The sequence below is a fragment of the Falco rusticolus genome, chromosome 1, assembly GCF_015220075.1.
Source record: "Falco rusticolus isolate bFalRus1 chromosome 1, bFalRus1.pri, whole genome shotgun sequence".
In the NCBI taxonomy this organism is placed as follows: domain Eukaryota; kingdom Metazoa; phylum Chordata; class Aves; order Falconiformes; family Falconidae; genus Falco; species Falco rusticolus.
Window position 1 is genome coordinate 118757429 of NC_051187.1, and position 17914 is coordinate 118775342.

General features: G+C 37.6%; 1 long non-coding RNA gene across 1 annotated transcript; it reads right to left on the reverse strand.

The window, feature by feature from the left end:
• Positions 1-953: 953 nt before the first annotated feature.
• Positions 954-17691, reverse strand: LOC119148218. Its single transcript, XR_005104337.1, has 4 exons — positions 17165-17691; positions 16369-16448; positions 1527-1599; positions 954-1105 (listed from the first exon to the last, which is right to left on the reverse strand). It is a non-coding gene; the product is annotated as an uncharacterized LOC119148218 (long non-coding RNA).
• Between the last annotated feature and the right edge of the window lie 223 nt (positions 17692-17914).

Genomic DNA, 17914 nt, shown 5'->3' on the forward strand with positions numbered 1-17914 from the left:
AAGTGGAGAAGCTAAACATTGATTTCCTTTTATATAATTCTGGTGATGAGCATTATTTCATTACGTGTTTCACCTCTAAAAAGATGCGTGACCCAATCATTCACAGCCCTATGCTGCCATAAAGATGATCTGAGGCTGACTTCACCTATGAAAACTCATGCAAGGAAATTTTAGAGGCAGCATTAAAAAAAATAAAATTACTCTGTAACATGAAGTACTCAAAACAGCATGGCTGTTGATTAATTTTGCTTGCTAATTTCTTGAGATCATGGATATCTCCTAGAAGTAATCTGTGAAGTTACTCCCACATTATAAACAAAGAGATCTGATCATCCTAAAATAGAGGCAGCAAGAAGTCATGAAGTCTACCACCCATATTTCAGCTGCAATGACTGTAACTGCAATTGGCCATGGCCATATTTTAGAGTAGTTTTCTAGGTTCCTTGTCCTGTACGGAGAAGAAGTTTGGTAAGAAATCCTGAAAGACATCCTCAAATACCCTTCACCTTAGGTACCTTGTGTGTTCCTTACTAGCAGCCAAGGACCCGGGCCATTAAGTTCAAAGGATATGACCTACTCAAAGTTTAACATTCTATTTAATGTTAATTTATAATTGAAATCCTACGGAACTACAAAAGCTTTACTATCTTTATTAAAACCGAGTACATTTATTACAATCTAAGACTTCAGCAGGGAGATTCTGGGTTGAATATTTCATTAATGTAATTTTTCTTTTTTATTTTAAAAGAAAAATCTTGGGGAAATTTAGTGAAGGCAAGGTCTTTATGCCCTGCTTCAAGAAAGTACCCAAATACTACAAATATAAAATTATTACTTTAATGAGACATTGAATGTACAGGTTCCTTACTAGGTTCCACAGGAGCCTAAACTTGAGAGACATCTTTCAGTTTGAAAGATGCTGTAAAAATATCCCTCTACATACCTTGTCATACATTCCACTGTAGCATATTCTAGCATCCTTGTTCTCTTTTTGCATTGACCTGCTTACACAAGGGATAACGATGTGATTAGCTACATTTTCATTTACTTCTCATGTCTTAGGAGGTGATAGGTCTGCTCCATTAGCACAAGGTTCTTCTCTCTGCTGCAATTTGCATATAGTTAAAAAAAAAAAAAGGTTTAATGTTAATATTGCAGCTAACAAGGTATGACAATTTTAAAAACAATCATGAAAAAATAAAATCTGCAAGACTTTAAAGCAGGAGTGTTTTTCACAACACAAAAATCCATAATTCATACAGAAAACTGAAGGGACACTGAGGATGTGGTGCCTGAAAGATTTTGAAGCATTGCTACAGACTGTGGGAACATCCAAGTGTTGTTTGACACGGGACCAGTATTATCAGCCACGCAGTTTTTCATCACCTCTTGGGGCAATTTTTCTTACTTCATAATTCAGACAAGCAAATCAGATATATAATTTGATCATCCTGCAGGGAGCTGTGTTTTTTATAAAAGACAGAGTCCAGAGCTCCAGAAATTTCACTTAGTACTTACAGACTTACCCTTTAACATACTGGAAAAAACCCAAGGTCTGGAATGTTTTGGGTGTTCGTAAGGCAGAGCAGCATATATTTTCTGGAAAATGAAAATGGAAAGGAAATTTTCTCTCACTTTCAGCAATGGAGAGAACAAAATAAGGTATTTACAGAAGCACAAGCCCGAAAAGCTATGAACAAAACCCAGTTGTTTTCAAAAGCATCATCTGATACTAGATAGAAGGAAGAAATTTTTAGATTTTTTTATGATGAGGGTAGTGAGACATTGGAACAGGTTGCCCAGAGTGGTGGTAGATGTCTCATACATGGAAATATTGAAGGCCAGGTTGGACGGGGCTCTGACCAACCTGATGTAGTTGAAGATGTTCCTGCTCATTACGGGGTGGCAACTGGACTACATGACTTTTAAAGGTCCCTTCCAACGCAAACCATTCTATGATGGGGACAAACTTGCATGAGTTAGCTTAAGAATTCATAGTCCACAGCTATTCTAAAGAATATTGTATATAGCCATATACTGCATGGCCTTACTAAAGGAATCAGCCCATTTCTACATATAAAATCTCAAAGCAAGAGAGAATTTCTTAAATGTAAAACTGAGCTCTTTCTAAACAAATGGAGGGATTGAAGAGCTTTCTTTTCCCTCTAAACTGCTTTTGAAGCTGTTTCCTACAGAACTTCTGCAGAGTGTGAGAACTTCTGCACGGAGCACACCTGAAGTGAGGCAGAGACACGACTGAGATTAATTATTTTAAAGAAGGAAACAACCATTTGCAGAAAACCTAGCACAGTGCTCATGCAATCTAGTTACCTACATACAAAAGACAGTGCCACTTCTCATTGCATTGAAAGAGTTTTCTGTTCTTTGTACACGGTGCTCCAGCCCAGTGGGGCCTGGTAATAAGTGGCTCCTAGGAACAATTGCAACATAAATAACAACAAAAGCACATGCCTTATTGTAACTGTAAGAACACTAACCACATCCAGACCTTCTCTTTAACTGGCATAGCTTTGCTGCTTTTACTGAAGTTACAGCAATTTAAACCAGCTGAGAATCTGACCCAGTATCCCTAGTCCTTCCATTGTGTGAGTAAAGTAACTTCTAAAAATTATAATATCAGAAAATTTGATGGTCTGAAAGTATATCGGTTTTTAATATAATGCTTCTAAAGCAATTAGAAAGGACTTCAGTTTTTGAGAAAAACTCTATAATGGTCATTTTCTCACTTTATATATTGAATTAATAACACTTCCAGAAAGTTAAAACCATTTTTTCTCACAGCTGCCTTCCTCAAGTTTCTGCTTGGTATAAGTGATACAGTATATGGCAATGGCAGTTTTGAAAAAGTAATAGTTTGAAAATAGGTAAAACAGACTGAAAAGGGACAGCCTGAACACAAAACTTGAGATCATATTTATGAGGCTAGATCCCTACACAAATCCCTTTTTAATATGCTTGTTGAGCAAGAAGCATTTGTAGGGTTAGGATCAGAATGGGTGGTTATACTTACAAATTTGCCACAGCTCCCTCTCTCTGGCAGTTGTGTTTTGCCATTGTTTGGGGGCTTCTTGTTTATGTAGCTTCCGATCCTTTTCCCTGTCTCCTAATAACCACAACGGGTATTGTTGATATTACATTCTAGCTCCTATCTCAGCTGTCTTTAGGCTCTGAAACTTTTGATTTCTCATAATGTCACAAGTAAAAACTGAACTTGCCCCATGAATTTCAATGGTTGCTTAAAATGTGGGGATTTTTTTTTCTTTTACGGCTAGGGCTTCCAGGATTTTTGCTGTTTGATGTCAAGAAGTATGGACATGTAAAGAAAAGATCAAAGTACACTCCTGGTTAATACAACTCAGAAAAAGTTACTGCACAAAATGCTGGTAAAATTAGACTTCATCAAAGAATCATGGATAGCTAAGGATCAAGGGGAAACATTAAAAATCCGAGTAGAAATATTTTTTTAAAAGCAGAAGAAGGAAGAAAAATTTGGTTTTAGAAGGTATTAGGGAAAAATGTTACACATCATTATCTAATTTCATCATATTTTCATTTTCACACTGGTTTGCAGCTAAAGTGCTGGAAGGTATATTAGAATGTCCGAGGGTTAATAATTTTGGTAGTGGCCAATGAGCATATAATCTGAATGAAGACAAAATATTTATATTTGATATCATAATACTTCACAGTTAGAAAAAATTATAAAATATGGAAAAAAATATAGTCTTGTTTTCAACAATAATAGCAGCAAGAACTTTACAAAAGATGACCATTAGGTATAAACATTTATTTTAAATGTCTTATTTTTTGTTTAGAAAAAAGGAAGGAACTACTTTAAAGTATCCCATGTCTTCCTTTGTAAGGAGTTCATTAGACAGGCTATGTATAAGAAAGCAACTCTATGTCCCATATTACACTGCTGCTACTTTTAACCTCCTCTCTACCATTGTCCATACCATCTGTTTCAAGCAGCAAACATTCCTGTAACAGAGAAATTATTGAAAAATTGAGAATACCTAATCAAGAGATAATTCATTCCATAGGAAAATTATGTGTCTAACCCTCACAGCTAAGATCGTATGCCCTATATGATCAATCTGAAATCACAGTTCTAATAGTATCAGTTACTGTCAGTTACCTTGTTATTGCTATAAATGACCAAACTTTCCCAAGAATACTGTTAATATTTTCTGGTAATGAGTTTCACACATTAACTATGTTGTGTAAGTTGTTGCTCTTCTTACAGGTTTAAAATGCTGCTTTTAATCTGAATGCGTTCTTGCATCAAAAACACATGAGTTACTCTTCCCATGCTTTCCTTTACACCAGCAAATCCAGTCCTCTAAACATAACTAAATATTTTTGTCTGTCTCTCTGCAGCAATACAGAATGCTGCAAATTAATTTTTGCCACTCTTTTGCAATCCATCTGGGTAATCCAAATAGGACAGGGAGTTCAAGGTGAAAACACTGCTGATTTTATAAAATTGTTCTATTCCACTATTGACCAACTGTGCTTCCTCCAGTTCTTCATGCAAACTGAACTCTACTGGCTTGGCTGTTGCTGGGCGCTGAACAGCTGTTTCATTACACTTGTCTCAAAAAATGGTAATTTTTTCTCTAGATAAGTAAGACACTGACAAGTGGAATAGATTTAATCCGACAGGTGGGAACTTTATTAAACAAACCCCAAAGGAAAAGTAGAGAGATGTGAAACAGTGTGGTCCTCCTCTGTAATGATCACAAAGTGCTATTTAAAGAGTCCAGTCCAGTAAGACTACAGGACTTGCACACAACCGTAGGGTGCTGACACTGAGCTTTCTCTGCAGAGTCCCAGAGCAAGGATTCAGTGGTGTTAATAGCCCAGGGCTGTCTGGATGAGAAGAGAGAAAGCAAGCCAGTGGCATTCACTTAGAGTGAAAGAAATTTAAAGCCATGCACAGTCCCGACCTTGCCTCTCAAACTGACTATGCACCTCAGCCACTGCGCAGGAGTTGAAAAGAAGAATGTGTCTTTGTCCAGTGAGAAGCCCATTTCTTTCTGACCCTGGAAAACCCAACCGTTCAGAGTCTAAAACATGCCAGAAGACTAGTCTTTCCCTAAGAAAAAGAGAACTATAAGAACAAAGGAGAACAAGGTAATGCCACTAGGTAGAGAAAAACTGGCTTCCCATTCTTCTGGGGAGCTACGAAAAAGCCAGTTGTCTACATGTCTTGAAGATGAAGCAGTTACTGCTTCAAACTGTGAGCATGGCTCTCCTCTCCCACGTTGATTGTTCAGTGCACAGAAGATAAAATGAAGGAAAACTTGTGGCAGCCACACAGACATAAAAAGCTGTGGGCATTTCCTTGCAAACCCCTTGCCCACAGAATTCATATTCCTACAGTCTGTCCATCCTGCATTAGTCAAACAAAAGCTGCTATTTTGCCATGTAAGAAGGAGTAAATGTTTCCCAGATTGAGACAGTTAATTTAAATGGCAGCTGCAGAGATGACTATTCTTACCCTTTCATTGCATTTTGAACATTGATTTCAATTGCTATCACCCAATGAAACTCAGAGTGATAGGATGAGGATGTTCTTACTTTGATCTTTCTTCAAACAGATTATGCAAAGGACTCATCCAATGTTCATGTGTGAATTTGTTATTTTTGATGATTAACATTTAACTAATGAAAAAAAAAAAAAAGAAAAGGTGAGTTAAGTCCCTAAAAATTCAGAAAGCACCAACCCTCTTTCTGGGAGACACCACTGAGATGAGGTCATCTTTCACTTTCAGTATCACTGTTGCAGATTTAAAGTATTTTTCGTAGTTTGCAGAACTTCTTGGGATTTGACTCCCCAGTTATAAGCTATGAAAAAAAATTGCTTCAAATTCAAGCAATTGAATAACTTCCAATATCAGGTTCTGTGAGTAGAAATAAAAAAAAAAAAAAAAAAAAGAGCTTTGTACCCATTTCTGCTGATTCCTGGGAAATAATCTTATTCAGTGGACATTTGGTAATTTGGATTCCAATCTCCTTTTCTTTCTGGTTTGCAGTCATAGCAAAAGCAGAGTATTTTTACCAAGGTATGCATTAGAAATATTTTAGAAACTGTGGGTTTGAATCTGATACATTTTCAAGTAGCTAACTCGATGGTATTTAAAGTCTTCAAGTAGCTAACTCGATGGTATTTAAAGTCCTTCCATACATGACCAAGTATTTTGTCACAAACTCTTGAGTTTTTCCTTTCCTCATAATTTAATTTTCTTCTTTTTTCTTTTTTTTTTTCTGTGTTCCATTTTGCTTCCTTCTTTTCAGTTTTTTAATATGCAGTGCATTTCACATTTTCTTCCATTTCTTCCATCTCTTTCCTTCCTTTTTTCTGTTATTTTACTCCTTTTTCCTTCACTGTTTCTCTTGCTTTCTTTGATACTCCACTTCTTTCACTCCATCAATCTATTGATTGACAAGTTGATGTATTGCTTTGAAAAGGTTCTCCAAAATAATTTCAGTACCACAAGAACATTCAGATGCACACAAGGCATGTTCATTTTCAATCCATTAAATTGTCATTGGAATACTGAAATTGCTGAAGTGCAGTGACAATACTCCATTTTGCTTCTTCAGAGACTGTAAGTTTGCCAAATAGGCACAAATCATGTATACCAGAGTCATACCCATCAAAATTGCAGCCTGTATTCTGCACTGCTCAAATTAGAGTCTGCTGCCAGATTGTTTGAAAGAATATACAGGAAAGTACACAGCTGTGGCAGTCTCTAACTAAATGAATAATGCAATATCAACATCTGTAGGATTTTTGAAATGCTAAATGTTCAGATATGAAGCCTCTGCTGAGGACACAGATGGTAATGATGTTGTTCTTGCAGTGGTTCCCACCAGAAACGGACAGAGTTCCATAATCAGACTGGACTGTTAATGCCTGAAACAATACTTTCCTTTAGCAGTGCTAGCTCTCAATGCATCGCAGAATGACAAATGCTTGCTTTGTGGGTTGCATTTAATTCCAAGCTTTGTTAAGCTAAAGAAATCCGGTAATGAATATGGACATCTTCAAGCGCGAATACAGATGCCAACACCAGTTGATAGCACTCAGCAGGTGAATTTAAACTGACAATTCAAGTTAAGGTAGAATAATTAAAATAAATTTTCCGTTCAGAGCAAAAAGCATAACGAAGTCCTGTGTTTACCTCAGAAAAACACAAACTAAGCAAAGTTTTCCTATATGCATGACAGTATTATTCCATGGCATTATATGTATTTTTTCTGCTAATTAAAACGCATCAGTATGCATTGTGTACTGAAAGAATGAAAAGAAATAAAACTGATCTCTGAATACAAGCAAACATATCTGTTTATCATCCAGTGTTTTAGGGCACCAATGAAAGAAAGCACAACGTCTTATAATTTATTCTTTGTCCATTACTTTTTTCCATCAATAAAAATTGTGTTCCAAAGGCATTGAGCAAATACAAAAAAGTACTTTTGCTCAAATTAGATGATGTCCCTGGAGTCAGAAAAAAGCTAAAAGAACTAACTGAAAAGTCAACATAAAGTTAAGCAGTGCTGAGAGGCAGAGGAATTATAAGAAGCTAATAAGGAAAGCAATAACTATACAAAACAACCCTTAGAGAAGGCATGATGTCACCGATCAACTCATCTGGCCAGTCATAGCCTGAACACCTGATCCCAGGCACAACATATCTTCTTAGCTGGGATAGAAAGATTGAGGATTATTTCCTTTGTGCACTGACACAGCTGAGACAACTATGTTGGAAAGTTTAAAAACTGTACCCAAACTGAAGAAGAATATTTGAAAAGCTTAAAAGACAAGAGAAAAGGTCAGGATGCTAAACTAGAAGTTCCAGGAAGCCTGTCCAGGCAAAGAAGAAAAAGGATTGCATCATTTTCAACAAAGGTTCTTGATCAACCCTATACCTAACTTCATAAATTTCAATAACCCCCTCTTACTTGTTTGCTTTAATTTTTAGGAAAAAATCAGAGCTTCAGCCACAAGAAACCTGACATAAACAGCAGTTACCTTTCCCATTTAAATGGAACCATGAAAGGAAAGGAAAGGCAATCTTCAGCGACAACTACCCACCTCTGCGAGACTTGGGGTTGATAACCAGTGTGCTCTTTAAGCAAGCAGCATCATTTCTCTGGGAAGGGATGAAACATGCTTATTCCTGAGAATACTCTGCAGCAAAATCTGAAAGGGACAAGGTCCTGTATCACCCACATTTCTGTCCTCAGGATCTGCTTGGCAGCTTTGTTGTTCTCATGCTTTTATCATGCCCAAACTACTTACCTTGTCCTTCACGTCCTGTGAAGATAGGGAGCCACATGCTTCTGCTACTTGCTGGCAGAGCGGTCAGGAAAAGTGGATTCCTATTTCCCTTTTGGTACTTAGACTTTGGCTCCTTCAAATGTCTGAGCTGCTGTCTGGCAGAAGGCTGGCTTGGCTCTGGCGCTGGTGATGCCAGCTAAGCAAAGCCTGCAGACAACTGTGCCTTTATCCCTTCAGCAGAGAAAGAATTTTCCTCTTTCTAAAGTCACATTTTGAAAAAGAATAATTGCTATTAGAAACACTTGGCAGGGGGAGGTGCGGGGAAGGCAAGACAGAAAGAAAGGTAAGAGCAGCATAAGCACTTCCTAAAGTCAAGAAATCCTACAGTGCCCTGGAGTGGAAGACCCTGGGGGACCATCAAATGGGCAGTAGTTCAACAGTTTAATCACCTCATAATACCCCAAGGGATGCAAAACTGTGCACAAAAACTTCAGCTATAGTTTTAAGAGTAAGACAGTTGCTATAAAACAGCCTCTCAGGTCACACCATTCTTTTCCAGGGGAGGCAGGGGGAAGCGTGCTGTTCTTCCCATAGGAGAAAGAGTAGCATTCATAGCCAAAGAACAGAGGCAGACTGTGAACTTTGGGGTCACTGAAGCTGTTATACCCAAGATTAAAACCCAATAAGAGTTATCCTTAAGTAGAGAGGCTAAACTCAGGACCCCTGTGCTGTAAACTGAAGAACTCCTGCTACTAAAGCAGCAGATAAGGATGAAATGTCCAGATAGGGATTGAAAACACATGTGCAAAATGTGCATATAGCTCTGGGCAAAAGTAATAGAAAAAGAAAAAATTACGAACTTTGGCAGGGGTTGGGGGGGAAGGCAGCTCTAGGATTTATAAGTTTCTACATAGGAAAAAACCAAAAAAAAGATGAATGTACACCTTAATGCAGAGAACATTAACATTTTGCACATGCAGGAAGCTGAGCTTCAAACCAAGCCACAGAGGGCCTCGGTGACTTGCCCAAGGTCAAAATATAAAACCCATGTAAGGCTCTTTGATTGTGATTTGCTTTCTAATGTAGAGAAAGCTCACATGCTGAGGGAACTGAAACACTTTTCAGGCATACAAGAGCTCCATCTAACTAATTTACTATTCATATATACTTTAAAGGATCTGATCCCAGTAGATGTTTGTTCACATCACAAAGCTACCACATATTTTGAAATATGTGAAAAGACTCGGTAGAGGAAAGGCCCAGAAACCCAAAACTGAAATAGAAGACATATTACAAAGCAGGATCAAAGAGTACACTGACAGATGCGTTCAGGAAGCTGAGACGGTGTTTCTATGCTCTGTGAATATCTTGAATCCAGGTTATCTTGTGTTAATATTCATACGTAAAGCATTTATCAAAACCTTAATAATGGCATTAATATGATAATACAACTTCTGCTTTCTTGTGAAACTTTTACAATTGGTAAGACTTTGAATTTGTTTTTCCCCTTTTCTATTGCTCGGTTTATTAAATCAAAATCTGATATTTACTAAGGTACATTACTGTAACAGCTGTGCTATTTGCTACAATACACTCAGGCCTGTAAGGGCCTCACTTTTTAGTAACATGAGCTTCCTACAAAAAATCCGAGCCAAATCTAGAAAAGCCCTTAGACAGCCTTATTTTTAGCTATATAGTTCACTCCAGTTGAACAGTCACTGCACAAAGATTCAGAATTACACAGTTTGTGCAATACTTTGCTAATGGTCAGCAGCCTTGCTGCTGCACCAGTTTCTCTCTGTAATATGTGTCCTAAAACATGCATATGGTTCACACACGTTTTCTGTTTGCTAAGAACACAGAACCACAGAATCTTGTCTTTCTGATTTGACTGCAGGCTCTGCTTTCTGCTGCACATTTGCTACCCAAATAAACAAAATAATACTCTACAGAAGAGATTATAAGCATTTTTCCATGACACCCTCATGCTAAACAGTCTGATAACTGTGACATTCTGACCATTATGGAATGTCCTTACACCAATCTATGTAGCTAATTGTACTTCTATTGCCATAAACAAGCACCTCCCTAACTGAGGAAACTGATCTATAACAGGCACTGATCCTGCAGATTATGAATGAAAACCCAAAGAATAAATGAACTGCTTGGAAAAATGATGATTTCTAGATCTAAGATCTTAGGAGTGTTTCAGTATGTTGAAGAACCTCAGAGAGAACAAAATGTCTTAGGAAAACTTAAATTATGTAAAATACTGAGATGTATTATATGAGGCATTTTAAATAAGGGCAGAATAAAGGCTAAATACTTCTGAACTGTCTCAGAAAAATTAATCCTTCTTAATTCATGCACCATTACAAGACCGATATTAAAATGCCTCCTGCTTTTAGGCTGATGTGGTTATAATTATTCATTTGTTTTAATTCACATTTTATGTACTGTATGTATTTTTATGCAGCACCAATTGTGGTGGCATCCAACAATTAAAAACAAGCATAAATTAATTTCTCATTTACAGGCAACCATCTTCAATTAATGAACTAAAGGACCTTCTACAATTTTTAATTAAAGTTCTGAATAAGCCAATACATCTCATATAAATCTTATGAAATCTGAACTTTTCAAGAGGACCTTTTTAACACCATCTTGGAGGCCATTTTATCCCTATTGCAAAAATAAGAGCCTAAGCATTTTGTCTTTCTGCCTACCACTGGGTGCCCTAGGACTGGGTAAAATCCTCCCAGCACCACTTGAGCAGTAGTTAGTGTATTGATTCTAGCCTCAGAAAAGTTATGTTCAATTTTTTAGCACCGAGTCCCTAAACGACCCTGGGAAAGAAGGCTGGTATTTTATATACAATTTCTTTGTCTCACAGAAGTGCCGCAGCACAAAGTCAGAGAGTCAGTGACAACACGATGTAGAAAACATAAAGTCTTCTCTATAAATATTACAATCACTAGACAGCGCTTTCCTTGACAGGGTTCATCTTCAAACACAGCCCCTAAACTTGGACCCAAAGGTGCTATTTTGGGTGTAGATCCACAGAACAAAAAATAATTTGGGGCAAACCTCCCAGGCTTCTCTCTGGGATGCAATGTCTATAACGGCACCCTTCGTATTAATTAGGCTTTTGCAGCTCCTGAATAAGAAACAGCATGCAGTGACTATTGTCTGGGAACTGATAGTGTCACTACATCCAGCAGCCCAGCAGGCTTTTGCTTCTAGCCACGTATGGCAACATGATGGCAACTGAACAGAGAATCTAGGATATATATACATCCCAAACAGTCACGCTCCCAGGCACAGCACAGGAGGCAAAGTTGCCAACTATTGCCTGAACAAGAACAGACAATGAATAAGCTGAAGTGGAAAACATAGAATTCAGAGCTCATGGCAAACATGCCCTCAAGAAGAGATAAAACATCGAGAAATACAGATACATTTCTAACAGGTGTAATTTACATAAAAATCTTTTTTTTAGATCTAATTTTGGACCATATCAGCCCCAAGTCAGACTTCTGATGAAAATCTAAGAGATTGCGGTAAAGATCCCGCTCCCAAGTAGCTGAGTCCTAAACTGACAGAGGTTGAAACAATAGAAATCAACATTAACTTAGCACTGACCACTGCTTTTCATGCCATAAGCAAGTTAACTGCTGTACAGATAGAGACATCATTCTATTAATAATTGATTGGTGAATATTAGTTTATCAGTATTGAATGTGAATACTTTTCATGAGTATGTTGCACTGCATAACCTATATTACAGACTGAAATCCTAGAACTTATTTAGAACTTAGCTACAGTGGGAGTCAGTGATGATAATAAGATAATATGTAATATTACATGGGTATTAAGGTTCAAATATACGGTACAAAAGTAGAAGTATATAGTACCAATATTTTGAAAAAAATAGCAGTAAAACATTATATTGTTTTTAAAGGTCCTTATGGACTTTTCTTTCCAAAGATGCTCTCTGCCTTCAGATGTAGAATGATATTTCTATCGTTACCTTTTGTAGGTTAGGAATATTCGTGTTTAAAAGAATGAGAACACTACTCATCAATATTTGAAAGACATGCGAGGAGGATATCTATATCAAACTCCCTCTCAAATGATATAGGAGCACATCAAAATTTTAGAAATAGAGCTACTATTTGCAAACCTAAATATAGATTTATCCGATATATCACGAAACATGTAGTCCCTTTTCTAAATTATTAGTAGAAATCTTAGTCAATTATTTACAGTCTTTCTTGGGATAGCCAGTTAGAATATTTTGGGTGATTAATTTGTACAATGCTTTTTGTTTACCTCATGCACAAATGCATATATGTGTATGTTCTATAAAAATGATAGTTTTCATACACAAAGGACAAGTGCATTCTTTTAATCTGAATGGTCCTGTAACTTAGAGGCAAATATAAATTGCTCAATAAGGAGCTATGTATGTCTGTCTCCAGTGAATGTCTGTATCTCTCTGCCTCATCAAACAGCAACCACCATGTGTAGGCAGAAGACTCCTGGAAATTAAATAAATAGTGCCATGCAGAGGAAATAAAACCAAGCAGTTCCATAGCACGACATAGTGAAACGATGATAAAGCCAGATTTTACAGTGCTTCCAATCTGCCATCCTGAATTATATGATACTCTGTAAATCTGCTTTTCACTTTAAAAGTTACAGAAAGAGCCTATGCTACAGCAGATTTGAATTTGAAGGGACATATGCATATATACTCATACATCCAGTGCTAAAAGAAAAAAATTATATTGCAAACTTCAACATTGTAACATTGATAAATATCAGAAATATTTCCATTTAGATTTCCTGACTACATAGCAGTGTTTAATTCCATTTTCACCTACTTTATTTTCTAGAACCTCTTAAAGCCTGACTCCCTGTTATCTTAGCTCATTGTCCCGATAAACTGAGTTCCCTAGGTCCCAGACCTGGTTTATCTTATCTAAGGTACCCTGCCCGGTTAATTCTCATTTATTTTGCAGCAGGATTTATTAGCTGAAGCTTGACAACACACTGAATGCAATGCCTGGACAACTTAGAAGTCAGGCACACAGACCTGATGTCACTCCAAAAAATTGTATTGGCACAAGCTTCATTTTCCCCATTCTTGTCACAATATCCTCTACCTTGGGTTCTCACCTGCCCGCTCTCTCACACTTCTCTCTTCTAAGGAGACCTACTTTCCCCCCTTCCATCTATGTCAGGCAGCTTTCCCCTCCTTTCCCCTTTCAGCCAGGAGCAGCCAACATCGTCATTGCAAAACCTGAAGCATGTGAAGGCTAGAAAAAGTCTTCAGGGAACAGCGATGCTGAAAAATAAAAAGTCTGTATTTAGCTGCATGAACCTGGGCAAACTGGACAATTTTCAATAAATGCAAAGCAACCCCTCTCTGCCAAACTTTTTTCACAGACATAGTTCATAATTATTTTAAATTCAGGCTAGCAAATATTTTTCTATGCTAATGAGTGAATACTTGTAGAGTTTTCCAAAATTGTTCAGCTCAAGTAGTCACATCTAGGCAAGATTTGAAGCATCTGAAAGTAAGTGTCAAGGAACACAAACAGGTATTTCTCCTTATCCCATCTCTGAAAAAGTTAACCTTGAAAACCTTCTTACACAGACAAAGGTAAGCCAAGCATGTTCTTCTTACATTCTGCAGCTTTTAATTTTTATATGAAGTGCACAGTCATTATCCAATGCTGAGGGCAAGTGTGCCAGGGGTGGGCATGCTGTGTAGATTTCTCATGGTACTATTTCACAAAGGCATTGAACATTTGCCCCAAAGAGAAGAAAGGCATTGAACAGTTGTCACAACTCTCTCAATGGAAGAACAGCAACATTACTGAAAATGTTAGTGATCTATAGTTCATCTTTATTTTACCCTCATGTGCTCAGACATGTGGACTTTATAAAAGAGGTCTCAAAGGTAAGGTCACACAGGGAGCAATAAAGCAAGTGTTCAAATACTGCTCTGTGCTTGTATTTCAGGCATTAGCTATTATTTCACAGGGACAAAAAGAGGACACCAGTTCCTTGCCTGTTCCTTCATGTCAGAGATAACACTTCAAGAAATGGTGTCAGTGCCAGCTGCGATGATAGATTTTGTAATAGGAAACTGTTTCACTGGGAGACAGACATAGGTCATCAACCTGTGACTCACACAAACATGCTCAGAGATGTTAATGCAGGAAGCAAAACCAAACAATTTTTGGAAGGTTTCTGTTATTTTTACAGATATTAGAGAAAGTTTCTACAAAAGGGAAATGCTGTCTTGAAATCTGTTAAATGTAACATCCAGATACAGCTAAGAAACTCCATCTTCTTCCCAGCACCAAAAAACCCCACACCAAACCCCCTTGCTGCTAGGAAATTGAATCGAGAGGTAACAAAGATACACCCTCATTTGAAAGCAGTGAAATTTGGTGGTGCGAACCAATGGGGGTTTTGTTTGTTTGCTTAAAAGTATGTAAGAGCCAAAAGACCGGGAATAGTTTTGTTTTCATGTCCTAAAACTTTTCCAAGCTTTTATTTTCTTGGCCTCTGAAAGAATGAAAAACTGAATTCTCAATATTGTTTTTCATGAAATTGTAATGTAAACTGAAATCAGAGTGACTGCAAGTGCTTCGGTTTAAATTCTCAGCTATTATCTTTATAGGGCCTGAAGGACCTGAAAATTTTATAAAATGCATCAAAGTTCAGAGGTAAATGTAGTCAACAGCTTTTTCACCTCTGGCACAATATATTTATGTGCTAATAGTAAAGTTTACTTTTACAAGAAAAGCAAATTACTTACACTTAGTATAAGATTGTGGAATTAACTACTACAGACACTAGCAACTATCTAGATAGCTGCTTGTTTCCATCCCACCTAGTAAATATTTTGGTCTCTGTCTCATAAAAATAAACCAAAATTTCCTATACACAATGGTGACATGAAGAACTTGAATATGAGCACATGGAACATAGCTGGAGTGAAACTCTTATGACAGTGTTGGATAGGCCACATTAAAAGCAAATGGTAATACTTACCAGTAGAAAATAATCACTTAAGACTGATGGCCATATTCAAGAAATACAAATAATTAAAGCTTTGCTTTTAAAATGTTAGTATTATTTTCTTCATCATCCATCCCTATAACAAGAAATGTGGCTCCTCTTGGCTCTCACTGAAAATTTGGATATTGGAGGATGTTACACATGACCATTTTAAGTACAAGGAAGTTGTGGGAGTAGTGGAGAGAAGCACATTTCCAGTACAAGAATACATTTGAAACGCCAATATCTTTCCTGGATTCTATCTTAATTTCATGCATAATGAGATGAACAGAAGGCTATCATTTCATTTCAGTGCACAAGCGATCAGACCCTAGATACCATTGCTGTAGTGAACTTCATACTGAATTTCAATGGAGGAAACTTTCACAGGCCGATGTTAGATATTGTTTGGAAAATTGGTTGGGGACAAGTTACTCACACAGCAATGTAGTAACATTTTCCCCATGGAAGAAAAAACCTACATTATCACTTCAATTATGAACTTGATATCTCCAGCAGCATAAGGCACAAGCAATCCAAGGTAACTCTTCCATCTTGGTCTCCTCTCTGCTAACGTTATCAAGATTTCTAGATGGTTCTTTTCCTTTAAGTGAAGTAGGTACAAGATGCAGTGCTCAGCCTTATACCTGTGACTTGATCTTGTAAAAAGCTGAAAGTCCTGAACAAACATAGACCCAAGGAGTTCAGAATGTATTCTTGTTGAAATTTTTTACATAGCAGATTTTAATGTCTCAAATAATTGATTTTTTTGTCATCGTTAATCAGGAGTTACTGTTCTAAAATTATGAAGGATGTCAAACAGAATTACACATATTTTTGCCAAGGCCTTTGATAAGGTGGTTTTCTTCATGGAAGTTATGGTCTAGAATTTGGCTGAATACGTTAGGTTTGTGAGACAGGGAGGGTCAGATGGGAAGCCTTATTAACAAGCCCTAGAGATATGGAGGCAAGTTTCTTACCTCTGTAATGTTGCATATCCTTTGTTCATCAAGTATTATGTGTTTTTTTCATTCTTTCATGAAAACTCAATAAGCAACATCTACATAAAAAACCAAAAACAAAAACACTTCATTGAAGCATAGGTTAAAGTTCCTCCTTTTCAACCACTGCTTATTCTCGTGTGAGTTGGTAAACATTATCTAGAGGCTAAAAATGCATACCTGGACCATCTATGAGATGTATATTTGAGTCCTAAATAAGCCCTAGGTGTTTTTGGAGGTATGTTCTGTGTGGTGATCAGGCAGTATTGACACTTTCACATACTGTTAAGCTTTCTACAGAGAAAGGAAAACTTAAGACCATGGTTTGAGCTCCACAGTACACCCATGATTTTAACATGAAAAACAGCAGATGTTTTTTTCCTATTATGACTTCCCAGTTGGCAGATTTTCTGCTCAGAGGGCCTACCACCTGGGCTTATGCCAACAGAAGTAGGAACAGTTGGATTTAGTCTGTGATTAACAGAATAAATTCCCTTTCCTACAGACAAAAACTCTAGATTTTTATCAGAAGGGATGTGTTAGAGAAAAGTGATGGCAAAGCCAAGTTGTCACACTTAGATGTACTGAGGAGGTGACCCTTTTGGAGAAAGAGTCTGCCCTGCTGAGTGCAGAGGGTGCAGAGTCCCCACCACCAGCATCCCCCAGCTCTCGGCCACCTGAGCAGTAAATGTCCTCAGCTCCAGGCTCCTTCCCCAATTCCTGCTGCTCTGGGCTCTCATCCTCATTAAGTCTAGTCTCTAAAAATATAACTGACCTAGACGTTCTCTTCACTCTTGTTGAGATACACCTGCAGTACGTTCCTCAGAAGAACTTCAGATATATGTACTGTATGACAATGGGATTGCACTGCCTATAAAAAAAAAAATCACATCTTACTCTTCTTAGGGTAAACCACAGCTACGCTTCCATTTTTCTGTCACAAATTTTGCTGTTCTGGTGATCACTGCTCATATTCAGCAACCATTTCTTTCCTGCACAAAGTAAAACCATTGTCCCCAAAATCAGAAAACATGAGTGGATACACTTACATAGTTTTCACTGCTTTGGTTCATGAGGATTGTCTGGCTGCTTCCACCTTATCTGAAGGATGAGAGCAAGTGTCCATTACAGTTCCTGGACAGAGTTCGTTCTTTGCAGGCAACATCTCATTTTCCTCTGAATGCAGGGGAGGAAATCGTATGTTACGCTCACCCAGCTGTTTCAAATGTTTACTTTGCATATCCAATTGGGATCTGTATCATCTGTAGGTGTATTCTGACCTCATTCCTTTCCTTTGGTTACTGTCATCACAAATTGCCTTATTTCGGGGAGGGAAGACACATTCAGAGGAGAGAAATCTACTTCTCCAGAAAACAATCTAGACCAGGAACCAGGTGCAGGCTATTAGTGAGCCTGGAAAACAATCATTTCCTTCCTCTAAGTACGTGGAAAGCCTGGAAAAGATGCACCACCTTTCACACGAGGTACCTTCATGCACACAGTGGCATTGCTGCTGCTTCCTTCC